Source organism: Ceratotherium simum, chromosome 9 (assembly GCF_057802395.1).
Source record: "Ceratotherium simum simum isolate JZ-2026a chromosome 9, ASM5780239v1, whole genome shotgun sequence".
Classification (NCBI taxonomy): Eukaryota; Metazoa; Chordata; class Mammalia; order Perissodactyla; family Rhinocerotidae; genus Ceratotherium; species Ceratotherium simum.
In genome coordinates, this window is record NC_141908.1 from 72,222,314 (window position 1) to 72,237,914 (window position 15,601).

Genomic DNA, 15,601 nt, shown 5'->3' on the forward strand with positions numbered 1-15,601 from the left:
CCGGGAAGAGAAGGACTCTTAGCTTATCAATGGAGAAGGCACCAACTTAAACCTGCATAACAAACCCTACTAAACAATCCTTGTTTATCACCTTCCCATAACTTACCTCCCTCGCCCAAAGCCCAAAACCTCTTTTTATTTATTTGGCGTAAGATGATATATAAACCCAAATTCTACCCACTCTTTTGGGTTATTCACTGGGTTCTCCATTTGTATGCATGATGTACATGTTAATAAACTTCTGTTTGCTTTTCTCTTGTTAGTCTGTCTTTTGCAGTGTAATTTACAGGGCTCCAGCTGGAGAACCTAAGATGAGTAGAGGAAAAAGGTTTTTTTCCCTCCCCTACATTGCTGATGAATCTTTATAATTTCACTAAATATCTTAATAAACAGGTGTTGTTTACAAGACATTATTTATCATTTCCCCCACTTTTGTTAATTTAGGAGCATAAATTTGTGTTGCGTGATTCAGTTATTTCTTTAATGAACAAGTCTTTAAAACTTGGTGTCATGGACAACTGTTGACTTTTGCCTGCCTCGTAACCCTCCATTCCTCCCCTAGACACATACACCTCTGAATCACTTACTCTTTCCTCATCCTGAGCCCAGGTCCTTGGGTGGAATGAAAACCATCCTTGGCTACAGAAGTCAGCCTCTGACCCAAGCCTAGTTAATAGGAGCATAGACTAGCCCTGTTCACAGTAACTGGTTCATGAATGGACACATGACCCAATTAGATCTATTACAGGATTCCGAAGTCCTAGTTACAGGAGTAAACAGGAGAGGAAAATTCAAGAAGATAAGTCTTGATCCACAGTCGGCCACAGAGAGAAAGCCTGCCTGAAAAGTGAGCCAACACAACTGAAAGCAGAGACAACAGATGGAAAGAAACTGAGACCTGATGACATCGTCAGGTCCCTTAGATCCAGTTATGTCTACATGTTGATTTCTCAGTTAGGTCAATACACTGAGTTGAGTTTTCTGTCACATGCCGCCAAAAGTATACTAACAATAACTACAGAGAGTGTTGTATGAATTTACAGAGGAAAAGCAAATATAGGGATATTATATAGAGAGTGAACACACAAGAATAAAGCTTTTCACATTCATTCACCTCAATAAAGAGGCTAAAACTAGAAGCAATATAAATATATAGTTAGCAAGATTCTTGGCTCTAGTTTAAATCAAGGAACCTACTGCCTGAGTTTTAATCATCTGCACACTTTCTTCTATCCCAATCTCTAGCAGAAATAAGTGCCAATAAATTGTTCTAGAAAGAAAAAACCTTATGAATCAAATTTCTATTTCTACTGGCTGATGAAAAAGTTTTTAGTATAAAAAGATACTGTAATAAAAACACTGCAGCTGCAAAAAATTAAGATAAATTTAAAGATTTGTTTTTACTCTTAAGGCAGAAAAATTGATGACTGTAACTACAACTGCATACATAACTATCCACTATCCCTGTGACCCATAAATGTAGCTACAAAAAAATGCTGTCATGCATACCAGCTTTTAGCTGGAGGGAATAATAGCCCCAGCCAGAAGGGTTCAATTTTCCCTTTTCTCTGTGTGGGGTCACTCACCTAATAGAATTGGCTGTAATAATAATCAGCAAAACAAAATGGAAAAGCTACATTGAGGTAAGCACTTTTCAATTGCAACTCTATTTTTAAAAATTATAGTAAAAGTCCTTTTTTTGCAACACATTTTCCCATCTTGAGGAGCTTTGGAAGGTTTAACGTACTCACAGTCCTCTCTGGAGGGCTACAATCCATGAGTTATTGGCTAAATAATCTGCTCTCACCCAACAACTCAAACATGTATTTGTAGTTTGACTGGAGGTAGAGCCATAGTTTCTGTGATTATCCATAGCTGTGTCTGTACAGAAACAAAAGTTGTGCTTATAAACATTAATGTAGAAAATTAGGTCAATCCAACGAGTTCAAGAGAAAAAGAAGACAATCTCACCTAATGGTGAGTAAATTGATACCAATGTGTTTTTATTATGAATTAGACGAAAAGCTTCCTCAATTCTTTACTTATATGTGTAAAAACAACAAAAATGAATTGAATCTTCTATTAATTTAAAAGTGGATTGACATAATAAAGACACCCATTCTCCCCAAATTGATCTATAGTTTCGTTGTAATTCCTAACAAATTCCCAATAAGTTTTCTTGTAGATATGGATAAGCTAATTCTAAAATTTATACTGGGAGGGAAGTCAAGATGGCGGTGTAGGCAGACTCTGAACTCACCTCCTCCCGTGGACACAGCCAATTTACAACTACTCGTGGAAAAATTACCCCTGAGACAGAACTGAAAACTGGATGAGAGGAACTCCTGCAACAACGGACAATCCTAACTGAGGTGGAAGAGGCAGAGACTCCCTTCTGGAGAGGAAAAACGCCGCCTTCACAAGCCGCCAGCTTCACAGCCGCCAGGAGCAGCACACAGGTACACAGCCTCCCTGGAGGCGCGGGGCCCTGAGCCGGGGGCGCCCCCGCTGTGGGCATTTTGTGGACACAGCACAATCGAGACCAGCGGCATAATATCTGACTTTGCCTGCTACTAAAACATTGGGGAGCACCCCCAGAAAAGCTGGTTCACAAAGAAACTAAAACCGGCTCTTAAAGGGCCCATGTGCAAACTCACCCGTTTCAGAAAGCAACCTAAAATCACCAGAAAGAAAGGTGCACACTGCTTTGGTGAAAAGAGACTCACCTAATAGGCCCTGTGTGCATCTCGGTGAGAGGTGAGACCTCTCTAGGGACTGGGACATTGGCGGCGGCCATTGTTGTGGCCTGGTGTGGGCGTGCTGACACAGACGCCATGGGAGTGCTCCCTGAGGCCTGCTAGCCCAGGGTCTGCCCCACCCGCTAGAGCACCGATTTAATCCAGCTCAGCCAGGGCAGGCAGCCCACTCTGGAGACTGGCCCCACCCAACAACAAGCCTTCAAGCAACTTGTGGGCCTGTGTAGATTGGTGACTGGATTCTCTGCAGCCTGGCAACTGAGCCGACTTCAGTGGGGCAGGGCGTGTACGAGGAGTGGGTGGAGAGTGTGGAGCCGTGGTGGAATGTGTGGGGCTCCCGCCTTGTAGAGACTGGTTCTGCCTCGGGAGGTCGGGGCGCGCACACAGGGCAGGACTGTGTTGACTGTGTGTGTGGACCTGTGGGTGGTGGGGCTTGTCAGCTGCAGAAGACTTGTGCTTCTCAAAGATCCACATAGCGGGTTTGCCCCACCTTCCAAAGCCTGAAACAATTGGGTGCCCCTGTGCCTGAGGCCAGCCCCACCCAGTTGCAATCCTCAGAGAGCTGACAAGAGACCTAGAGGCTGGAGGCTTGTAGCAATTGTAAGCCCCTGAGCCTAACAACCTGCCACGCTGGGGGCCTACTCACTTAAAAGAAATACTGCAACACAAATGTGGTATTAGAATTTGCAGCCAACTGTGCTGGGGCTCCCCACACCTGATAAAGAGACTGAAGGGCCCACAACAACTACAAGCAGCTGAGCATTACAACAGCTGGCCAGGAGCATAACTCGGCCTCCCTGGGCGCCTACAGGGAGAGCAAACAGGCCACAACAGAAGGACACACGTAGCCCACATAGGGGTCACCCCAGGAACATTGAGAACTGAGGGAAGCACACTGCAGGCCTCCTAAGGCATCACTTACATAAGGTCACCTATCCAAGAGCAGGAGACGTAGCTGACCTACCTAAAACGTAGACACAAGCACAGGGAAAGAGGCAAAATGAGGAGGCAAAAGAATACATTCCAAGTAAGGGAACAGGACAAAACCCCAGAAAAGGAACTAAGTGAAACAGAAATGAGCAACCTACCCGACAGAGAGTTCAAACTAAGAGTGTTAAGGATGCTCACTGATGTGGGGAGAAGAATAGATGAACTCAGTGAGAATGTCAACAAAGAAATGGAATATATAAAAAAGAACCAATCAGAAATGAAGAATACAATACTGGAAATGAAAAATTCACTAGAGGGACTCAAAAGCAGAGTAGAGGATACAGAAGAACGGATCTGTGAGCTGGACGAAAGACTAGAAAAAATTACCCAAGCTGAACAGGTAAAAGAGAAAAGAATTAAAAAGAGTGAGGACAGTCTAAGGGACCTCTGGGAAAACACCAAGCGCACTAACATCCGTGTTATAGGTGTCCTGGAAGGAGAAGAGCGAGACAAAGGGGCAGAGAATCTATTTCAAGAAATAATAGACGAAAACTTCCCTAACCTAAGGAAGGAAACAGACATCCAGGTAGAGGAATCCCAGAGAGCCCCAAACAAGATAAACCCAAAGAGGCCCACACCAAGACACATCATAATCAAAATGTCCAGAATTAAAGATAAAGAGAGAATCCTAAAAGCCGCAAGAGAAAGTCAAGTTACATACAAAGGAAACCCCATAAGGCTATCAGCTGACTTATCAGCAGAAACCTTACAGGCTAGAAGAGAATGGCATGATATATTTAAAGTGCTAAAAGGAAAAAACTTACAGCCAAGAATACTCTATCCAGCAAGGTTATCATTCAAAATGGAAGGAAAGATCAAAAATTTCCCAGACAAGCAAAAATTAAAGGAGTTTGTCACCAAGAAACCAGTGCTATGAGAAATGTTAAAGGGACTGATTTAAGGGGAAAAGAGAAGACCACAAATAGGAAAAAATATCTATTTCCATGATAAGAGGGTAATGGATACAAATGCACAAAAAAGAGGTTAGATATGATAACAAAAACATAAAAGGAGGGAGGAGGGGAGTTAAAGAGTAGAGCTTTCAGACAGGGGTCAAACTAAAGAGACCATCAATTCTGTACAGAAGGAGAAAGGAACAGAGAAGGACTACTAAAACACTGAGGAAAAAAAAGTTAAAAAATGGCAGTAAGTACATACTTATCAATAGCTACTTTAAACTTCAATGGACTAAATGCTCCAAGTAAAAGGCATAGGGTGGCTGATTGGATAAAAAAACAAGACCCATATATATGTTGCATACAAGAGACACACTTCAGACCTAAAGACATTCACAAACTGAAAGTGAAGGGATGGAAAAAGATACTCCATGCAAATGGCAATGAAAAGAAAGCTGGGGTAGCAGTACTCATATCAGACAAAATAGACTTTAAAACAAAAACTGTAAAAAGAGACAAAGAAGGGCATTACATCATGATCAAGGGAACAATCCAACAAGAGGATATAACACTTGTAAATATCTATGCACCCAATGTAGGTGCACCTAAATATATAAAGCAATTATTAACAGACATAAAAAGAGAAATAGACAGTAACACAATAATAGTAGGGGACTTGAACATTCCACTTACACCGATGGATAGATCATCCAAACAGAAGATCAATAAGGAAACATTGGCCTTAAATGATACACTAGAACAGATGGACCTAGTAGATATATACAGAGCATTCCATCCAAAAACCAAAGAATACACATTCTTTTCAAATGCACATGGAACATTCTCCAGGACTGACCACATATTACGCCACAAAACAAGTCTCCATAAATTTAAGAAGATTGAAATAATACCAAGCATCTTTTCTGACCACAATGGTATGAAACTAGAAATCAACTATAGGAAGAAAATCAGAAAAGCCACAAATACGTGGAGATTAAACAAAATGCTACTGAACCATGACTGGGTCAACGAAGAAATCAACAAAGAAATCAAAAAATACCTGGAGACAAATGAAAATGAAAATACGACATACCAGAATTTATGGGATACAGCAAAAGCAGTTCTAAGAGGGAAGTTTATAGCAATACAGGCCTATCTCAACAAACAAGAAAAATCTCAAATAAACAATCTAACAATGCACCTAAAGGAACTGGAAAAAGAAGAACAAACAAAGCCCAAAATCAGTAGAAGAAGGGAAATAATAAAAATCAGAGCAGAAATAAATGAAATAGAGACCAAAAAAACAATAGAAAAAATTAATAAAATCAAGAGCTGGTTCTTTGAAAAGATCAACAAAATTGACAAACCTTTAGCTAGACTCACCAAGAAAAAAAGAGAGAAGGCACAAATAAGTAAAATCAGAAATGAAAGAGGAGAAATTACAACAGACACCTCAGAAATACAAACGATTATAAGAGAATACTATGAAAAGCTTTATGCCAACCAGTTCGACAATCTGGAAGAAATGGATATATTCTTAGAATCATACAACCTTCCAAAACTGGATCAATAAGAAGTAGAGAATTTGAACAGACCAATCACCAGTAAGGAGATCGAAACAGTAATCAAAAACCTCCCCAAAAATAAAAGTCCAGGACCAGACAGCTTCCCTGGTGAATTCTACCAAACATTCAAAGAAGACTTAATACCTATCCTTCTCAAACTCTTCCAAAAAATTGAGGAGAGGGGGAAGCTCCCTAACTCATTCTACGAAGCCAACATTATGCTGATACCAAAACCAGACAAGGACAGCACAAAAAAAGAAAATTACAGGCCAGTATCACTGATGAACATCGATGCAAAAATCCTCAACAAAATACTAGCAAATTGCATACAACAATACGTTAAAAAGATTGTACACCATGATCAAGTGGGATTTAGTCCAGGTATGCAGGGATGGTTTAACATTCGCAAATCAATCAACATGATACACCACATTAATAAAATGAAGAATAAAAATCACATGATCATCTCAATAGATGCAGAGAAAGCATTTGACAAGATACAGCATCCATTTATGATAAAAACTCTGAATAAAATGGGTATAGAAGGAAAATACCTCAACATAATAAAGACCATATATGAGAAACCCACAGCTAATATCATCCTCAATGGTGAAAAACTGAAAGCTATCCCTCTAAGAACAGGAACCAGACAAGGATGCCCACTGTCACCACTCCTATTTAACATAGTACTGGAAGTCCTAGCCAGAGCAATCAGACAAGAGAAAGAAATAAAAGGGATCCAAATTGGAAAAGAAGAAGTGAAACTGCCGCTATTTGCAGATGATGTAATTTTACATATAGAAAACCCTAAAGAATCCACCAGAAAACTTTTAGAAGTAATAAACGAATATGGTAAAGTTGCAGGATACAAAATCAACATACAAAAATCAGTTGCATTTCTATACACTAACAACGAAGTAGCAGAAAGAGAAATTAAGAAGGCAATCCCATTTACAATTGCAACAAAAAGAATAAAATACCTAGGAATAAACTTAACCAAAGAGGTGAAAGAGCTGTACACGGAAAACTGTAAAACATTTCTGAAAGAAATTGAAGAAGACACAAAGAAATGGAAAGATATTCCGTGCTCTTGGATTGGAAGAATTAAGATAGTTAAGATGTCCATACTTCCTAAAGCAATCTATAGATCCAATGCAATCCCTATCAAAGTTCCAACAACATTTTTCACAGAAATAGAACAAAATTTATATGGAACAACAAAAGACCCCGAATAGCTAAAGGACTCCTGAGAAAAAAGAACAAAGCTGGAGGTATCACACTCCCTGATTTCAAAATATACTACAAAGCTATAGTAACCAAAACAGCATGGTACTGGCACAAAAACAGACACACAGATCAATGGAACAGAATCAAAAGCCCAGAAATAAACCCACACATCTATGGACAGCTAATCTTTGACAAAGGAGCCAAGAACATACAACGGAGAAATGAAAGTCTCTTCAACAAATGGTGTTGGGAAAACTGGATAGCCACATGCAAAAAAATGAAAGTAGACCCTTACCTTACACCATACACGAAAATTAACTCCAAATGGATTAAAGACTTGAATGTAAGACCTGAAACTATGAAACTTCTAGAAGAAAACATAGGCAGTATGCTCTTCGACATCGGTCTTAGCAACATATTTTCAAGCACCATGTCTGACCGGGCAAGAGAAATAATAGAAAAAATAAACAAATGGGACTACATCAAACTAAAAAGCTTCTGCACAGCAAAGGAAACCATCAACAAAACGAAAAGACAACCTAACAATTGGGAGAAGATATTTGCAAACCATACATCTGATAAGGGCTTAATCTCCAAAATATATAAAGAACTCATGCATCTCAACAACAAAAAAACTAACAACCCAATTAAAAAATGGGTGAAAGACCTCAACAGACATTTCTCCAAAGAAGATAGACAGATGGCCAACAGACACATGAAAAGATGTTTAAAATCATTAACTATCAGGGAAATGCAAATCAAAACTACAAGGAGATATCACCTCCCGCCCGTCAGAATGGCTGTAATTAACAAGACAGGAAACAACATGTGTTGGAGAGGATGTGGAGAGAAGGGAACTCTCATACACTGCTGGTGGGAGTGCAAACTGGTGCAGCCACTATGGAAAACAGTATGGAGATTCCTCAAAAAATCAAGGATAGAACTACCATATGATCCAGCTATTCCACTGCTGCGTATTTATCCAAAGAACTTGAAAACACCAATGCATAAAGATACATGCACCCCTGTGTTCAATGCAACGTTATTCACAATAGCCAAGACTTGGATGCAACCTAAGTGCCCATCAAGGGACGAATGGATAAAGAAGATGTGGTATATATACACAACGGAATACTACTCAGCCATAAGAAACGATGAAATCCAGCCATTTGTGACAACATGGATGGACATTGTGGGTATTATGCAAAGTGAAATAAGTCAGAGGGAGAAGGTCAAATACCGTATGATTTCCTTCATTAAGTAGTAGATAATAACAACAATAAACAAACACATAGAGACAGAGATTGGATTGGTGGTTACCAGAGGGGAATTGGGGAGGGAGGAGGGCGAAAGGGATAATTCAGCACATGTGTGTGGTGATGGGTTGTAGTTAGTATTTGGGTGGTGAACATGATGTAATCTATGCAGAAATAGAAGTATAATGATGTACACCTGAAACTTATACAATGTTATAAACCAATGTTACTGCAATAAACAAAAAATTTAAAAAAAAAAGTCCACAAAAAAAATGGAAGGGTCAACAGAAACGAAAAAATAAAATAAAATAAAAGGCAATTTGTCTCTGTTCTCCCAGCAAAAAATAAAATAAAATAAAATTTATACTGAAAGACACAAGAATTAGAATAGCTAAGACAGTTTTGCAAAAGAAGAATAATGGAAGGAATCACTCCACCCAATGCTAAGGCTTGCTACATAGTTACAGTAATTAAGACAATGTGGGAACCTTCAAACACCGCTGGTGGGAGTGCAAGCTGGTGCAGCCACTATGGAAAACAGGATGGAGATTCCTCAGAAAATTAGAAATAGAAATACTATATGACCCAGCTATCCCACTGCTGGGTACTTATCCAAAGAACATGAAATCAATAGTGTAAAGAGATTTATGTACCCGTATGTTCATTGCAGCATTATCCACGATAGCCAAGATGTGGAAGCAACCCAAATGCCCATCAACTGATGACTGGATAAAGAAGATGTGGTATATATACATACAATGGAATACTACTCAGCCATAAAAAGGAGACAAAATCGTACCATTTGCAACAACATGGATGGACCTTGAGGGTATTATGTTAAGCTAAATAAGCCAGACAAAGACAAACATTGTATGATTTCACTCATATGTGGAAGATAAACAACCACATGGATAAGGAGAACAGATTAGTGGTTACCAGAGGGGAAGGGGGTTGGGGGGTGGGCGAAAGGGGTAAAGGGGCACATATGCATGGTGGTGGATAAAAACTAGACTATTGATGGTGAGCACGCTGCAGTCTATACAGAAACTGATATATAATAATGTATACCTGAAATGACACAATTTCAGGTTGTAAACCAATATGACCTCAATATAATAACTTTTTAAAAAAGACAATGTGGTGTTAGTGGAGGGATAGACGCACAGATCAAGGGAAGAGAACAGAGAATACAGAAATAGACCCACACAAACATGCCTGACTGATTTCTGTCAAAGGTACAAAAGCAATTCAATAGAGGAAGGATATCCCTTTCAACAAACAATGCTGGAGAAATTAGGCATCCACAGGCAAAAATAAATAAATAATAACCTTGCCCTAAACCTTAAACCTTATACAAAAATCAACTCAAAAGGATGATAGCCTTAAATGTAAAACTATAAAACTTTTGAACAAAAACATAGGAGAAAATTTTCAGGACCAAGAGCTAGATTTGACACTAGAAGCACAATCCATAAAAGAAAAAAAAACAATAAATTGGACCCCATCAAAATTAAAAATATTTGCTTGGCAAAAGACCCTGTGCAGAATAGGAAAAGAGAAGCACCAGATTGGGAGAAAGTATTTGCAAACCATGTATCTGACAGAGGACTTGGATATAGAATATATAAAGAACCTCAAACTCAGTAGTACTAGATTCCATTGCCACAGTCATAGCTTGATAGGTTCTGCAGACCTACTCCCCAGAGAAACAATCATAACTGGTAAAATTACAAAAACAAAGTTTCTGGAAGAAATATTTATTCAAGAAAATCTACTAAAATTTGGTAAGAACTGGACTGGGGGTGGTGAAAAAAATTAATAAGTAAATAAAATTTGGTAAGAACAGCAAGAGTCTGTGGCAATTAACTACATCCCACTCCCCCACCCCCATCTCAGCTCAGCATGACAGTATTTCCACTCTAGGTGGATGCAGCCAAGAACACAGTAATTCCTCTCCCTCCAGCTCACAGTCGAGAGCTGTGCTATCTCCCTGGGAGGGGCAGGCCGCCAGCATTTCTCTTCCTTACCCCCAGATCCATGTTGTGGAGGCTAAATTCAGTCATGTGCAGCCTGGATGTCAGGATACCCTTTCTCTACCAGCCCCATCATAGAGTAGAGGCTCTACCGCAGGCGGGGCACTCAGTGCTATGAAGATGCTGAGAAAGTGGATTGCTCATACACTGCTGGTGGGAATGTAAAATAGTACAGTCACTTTGGAAAAGAGTATGGCAGTTCCTCACAAAGCTAACTATGTGCTTACCATGCAACCCAGCAATTGCACTCCTGGGCATTTTCACAGAGAAATGAAAATTTATGTTCAGGGGCTGGCCCCACGGCATAGTGGTTAAGTTTGTGCATTCCACTTCGGCGGCCCGAGGTTCCCAGGTTTGGATTGCAGGTGCAGACATATGCACTGCTCATCAAGCCATGCTGTGGCAGCATCCCATATACAAAATGGAGGAAGATGGGCACAGATGTTAGCTCAGGGCTAATCTTCCTCAGCAAAAAGAGGAAAGATTGGCAACGGATGTTAGCTCAGAGTCAATCTTCCTCATCAAAAAAAAAAAATTTTTTTGAAAAAATAAATTTATGTTCACCCAAAAGTTTGTACATGAATATTCATAGTAGCTTTATTCATAATAGACAAAAAAGCTGGAAACAACCCAAACGTCTTTCCATAGGTGATTGGTTAAACAAACTGTGTTACATCATAATACAGAATACTACTCAGCAGTGAAAAGGACCTGATACACTAAACTTAGACGGATCTCAAGAAAATTATATTGAGTAAAAATAAGCCCATCTCAAAAGGTTACATACTCTATGATTCCATTTATATAACATTCTTGACATGACAAAATGATAGAGATGGAGAACAGATTAGTGGTTGCCAGGGATTGGAGGTGAGTGGCTGTGGCTAAGAAAAAGTAGCAGAAGGATCCTTGTGATGGAACTGTTCTGTGTATTGACTGTGGTTGTGGTCACATGAATGTACTCATGTGATAAAACTGCATAGGACAAAATACATACACACACACAAATGAGTGCATGTAAAACTGGTGAAATCTGAAGAAAATCGATGGATTGCATCCATGTGTTATGAGAGGTTTGGGGATTCGATCGTAAAAGAAACTTTCCACTCCAAACAAATGGACGGAAGGTATATTTTATTATATAGAGGATAGTAAAGGCGATAGTCCGCAAACAGGTCCGAATAGGTCAAATAATAAGAGAGAAAAAACACCAGCTCGACTGGAAAGGGAAAACATCCACATTGGCTGAGATAGCAGCAGATTCCAATAGGTCATATAATAAGAGGGAAAAACATCAGATAGATCGAAAAGGGAAACACCAGATGGACTGAAGGGAAATGACACAAATCAACCGGAAAGAGAAACACCAGGTTGACCTAAAAGAGAACACATCAGATCAATTACTTCACAATAAATCAATTACTCACAACATCCACGCCCCACTGCTGGGAGAGTCCTGTCAATCGACTCGGCTGGGCAAGGATCACACGTCCTGGGCAAGGCGTCCCTTCCACAGGTGGAACTCTCACTGGATCTCAGTCTCCAGCAGTTTTTTATAGCATCAATCATTTCCAGAGTAAGCAGTTACAGAGCTTTTTTCAGAGCAAGCATCTAGTGTTCCCATGCACACAAATGGTTATCAGTGGCGTACGTGCTGAGCACCCCCCCGCCCGGCTGTCGTCCCAGTCCAGTAGTTGTGTACGTGCATTGTTTACCTTGCTTATCGTCCCAGCCCGGCACAGATGGCCAGTCTGCCCCAGGCTGCGCCGCCCGAAAGGCCTTGAAATTTTCACACATTGCGACTATCTCCATGGGAGAAGGGCCAGTTCCCACCACGCAGAAAGCAGCTTTTAGGGCCGGCCCCGTGGCTTAGCAGTTAAGTGCACGCGCTCTGCTGCTGGCGGCCTGTGTTCGGATCCTGGGCACGCACCAACGCACCGCTTCTCTGGCCATGCTGAGGCCACGTCCCACATACAGCAACTAGAAGGATGTGCAGCTATGACATACAACTATCTACTGGGGCTTTGGGGGGGAAAAATAAATAAATAAAAATCTTTAAAAAAAAGAAAGCAGCTTTTATATTTCTTTTTTTGCTGGTGGCTGTAGGTCAATGGAGCGGCCAAACATGGCTGTACTCTTGTCAAGACACCACGTCATATTTCCTGTTTGTAATATTGCACCATAGTAATGCAGGAGTTACTATGGGGGAAACTGGGTGAAGGGTACATGGGATTTCTCTCTATACATCTACAATTATCTCAAAGTAAAATGTTTTTTAATGAGAGTGCAGAGAACGTCATGCAAAGTTGAATGCTCAGATGGTTTTTAGGCTCTTTACTTTGGCTCTTTATGACACCAAAGACAAAAAAAAATAGTGTTTGAGGGCTACTACATCCAGCTATGGTCTCCTGGTAGCTAACAGGTTGAGAAATTTGCTTTTGTTAGTCACAGGTTTTACAGCGGAAGTGATCGGGCTCTGAGCAAAGCACGCGGTCCACGGTGTCGTGGGCATGGAGTCGGGTCCTGGCTTTGTCTCCTGCAAGATCTGTGGCATTGAATATGTTACTTACTCTCTCCCAAAGTCAGGCCTGTAAAATGGTATAAAAATAATAACTTCTTACAGAATTCTGTGAAAATTAAATGTGATAAAATACATAAACAAATGGCCGTATTAAAGGGTTAAACGATTATTGCTGCTAAATAGAAATAAAGCCATAATGGTACTTCACAGCTCACCTAATCAAGTCCCTGGATTATACAGATGAGAAATCTGAGGCCGGGAAAAGTAACTGAGAGTAGACAAAGAGTGGCCTATCAGGTGAGGAGCAAGGACAATTGTCTCTCTAAGGCCCTGCCCTTTGGAAGACCTGTCCCATTTTTATAAGAGAGAGATTTTAAGCATTTGAAGGGCATCACTTCTTATTCAACTTTTTATCTCCCACGGCACCCAGGTGCTACTGCACATAATATAGTCGTTTCATGAATGAGGACAGATTCAATTACCAAGGAAAATTGCATAGGCAAATTCTAACAATATATATTTATTTCATATACAATTTTTTGTCATATTGTTAGTCTCAATGCTTTCTCCCTCTATCTCAACAGAAAGAGAGCAAAGTTCAATATTTGCAGACATTTGTTTCTAAATTTTCTTATGTGGTGATACAATCAAGCACCTCAGCCACTTTTTATTTCATTAAAATCCAAATTGTGTCAACATAGGCATTGTCTTTGCCTGTGGAAAATGAGCTTTTTTTGGTCTTTTCCCTTTATGGAAACTGAGCAGATGTCAAAACTGACAGGCTTTTCTTGGGGAATATCTGGACATTTTACATTTTCGTTCTATTTCTGTAAAGTTATTCTGAATAAAACCTTTAGTACACCTAAAACTAATACAATGTTATATGTCAATTCTATCTCAACTAAAAAAAAATCACCGTAGATATAAGCTGTGTTTGATGACTGAGTGGTGGACATTCTTCAGTCTTAGAAACCAAAAGAAGTGTCTAAGCAATGCTTCATGTCAAGATCCACTGTTCTTTAGAAAAATGATAGAGGTGAAGCAAAATGGCCAAGGAAAGGTAGATCAGAGAGGGACAGACACTCAGTGGAGAGGGTGAGTCCTCAGCCTGTAGCTAGAAGACCCTTGGCAGAAGAGAAGGTACACAGTTCTCACAAGAAATCTGTGAAACCGTAAATGCACCTCACATCACGTGTGTGTCTCACACATACATAATACTTCCAAGGGCACAATAATTCTGTTGAAATTAATAAAGAAAATTAAGTTTTAAAAATCAACATGGGGGGCCCAGCCCAGTAGCGCAGCAGTTAAATGCACGTGCTCCGCTTCGGTGGCCCAGGGTTGGCAGATTCGGATCCTGAGCGCGCACCGACGCACCTCTTGTCAAGCCACGCTGTGGCGCCGTCCCATGTAAAGTAGAGGAAGATGGGCACAGACGTCAGCCCAGGGCCAATCTTCCTCAGCAAATAGGAGGAAGATTGGCATTGGATGTTAGCTCAAGGCTGATCTTCCTTGCAAAAAAAAAAATCCCCATAGGGATTGAGGATTCATCTATTTAAAAAAACTTCAGGATTTTGTTTTACAGCGATGTTTTAGTTCTCAGTCTTCAGGCTTTTTGTGCTGCTTTATAGACCTGAGTTTTCAAGTTCTTACCTGAGCCAATAATAAGAAATACGTTTAAGAGAATGTTTTTGCTGAGCTCCTGGACCAGGAATAGACTCATCTTTATCAATGCATGTTCTGGTAACCTTCTATAACTTTCTATGTCTTATTCTTTACCTCATTTCTTTTGTAAGCTGGTCCTGCTGAAACAGTAACTTGAAGCTCTCTGAGGGGTCCCCCACCATAACATCAGCTCTCTGGACTTGACTGTGTCACCTCAATTCCTCAGGGCTTAGTAATAATAAAAACTTCTACATGTAGAGCACTTTAAATTTTTCAAAACACATTAACCATATAATTTTATCCTGTGACTCATTTATTGATGGTATTTTTTTTTATGTTTAAGGGTGAGGATGAGAACGGGAAAAGAGACCGCCCTAGTTCGCAGAGAGGGAGCTCAGACCGACAGGCAGGAGTCCTTCTGCCTTTGGCTCAGCTCACTCCCTGACAGTAATCAGCACTCACTGCCACTTGCCCTGAGCCTTCCGGAAGCTGTATTAGTGGTATCAGAAGAGACCCCCACCTGGACGGTCTACCAAGGGGAAATGTTACCTCTCAGCAGACCATGTGCTTGAAGCTCCTGGGGGTGTTCACATGGAAACTGAACAGCCAATTAAAGCGGATTCAGTCACATGCAGGGTTAGACAGGAAGACTTTGAGGGTCATTTCTAACTGAAATTCTGTGATTATAACAA

The 15,601-nt window shown here is 40.3% G+C and overlaps 1 long non-coding RNA gene across 1 annotated transcript in view; it reads right to left on the bottom strand.

The window, feature by feature from the left end:
• LOC147916338 (uncharacterized) overlaps window positions 1–12,352 on the bottom strand; it is a 110,832-nt gene extending 98,480 nt beyond the window's left edge. Inside the window, exon 1 of the long non-coding RNA XR_015553124.1 lies at window positions 12,151–12,352. This is a non-coding gene — a long non-coding RNA (uncharacterized LOC147916338). The remainder of the gene's footprint in view (window positions 1–12,150) is intronic.
• Window positions 12,353–15,601: the final 3,249 nt, after the last annotated feature.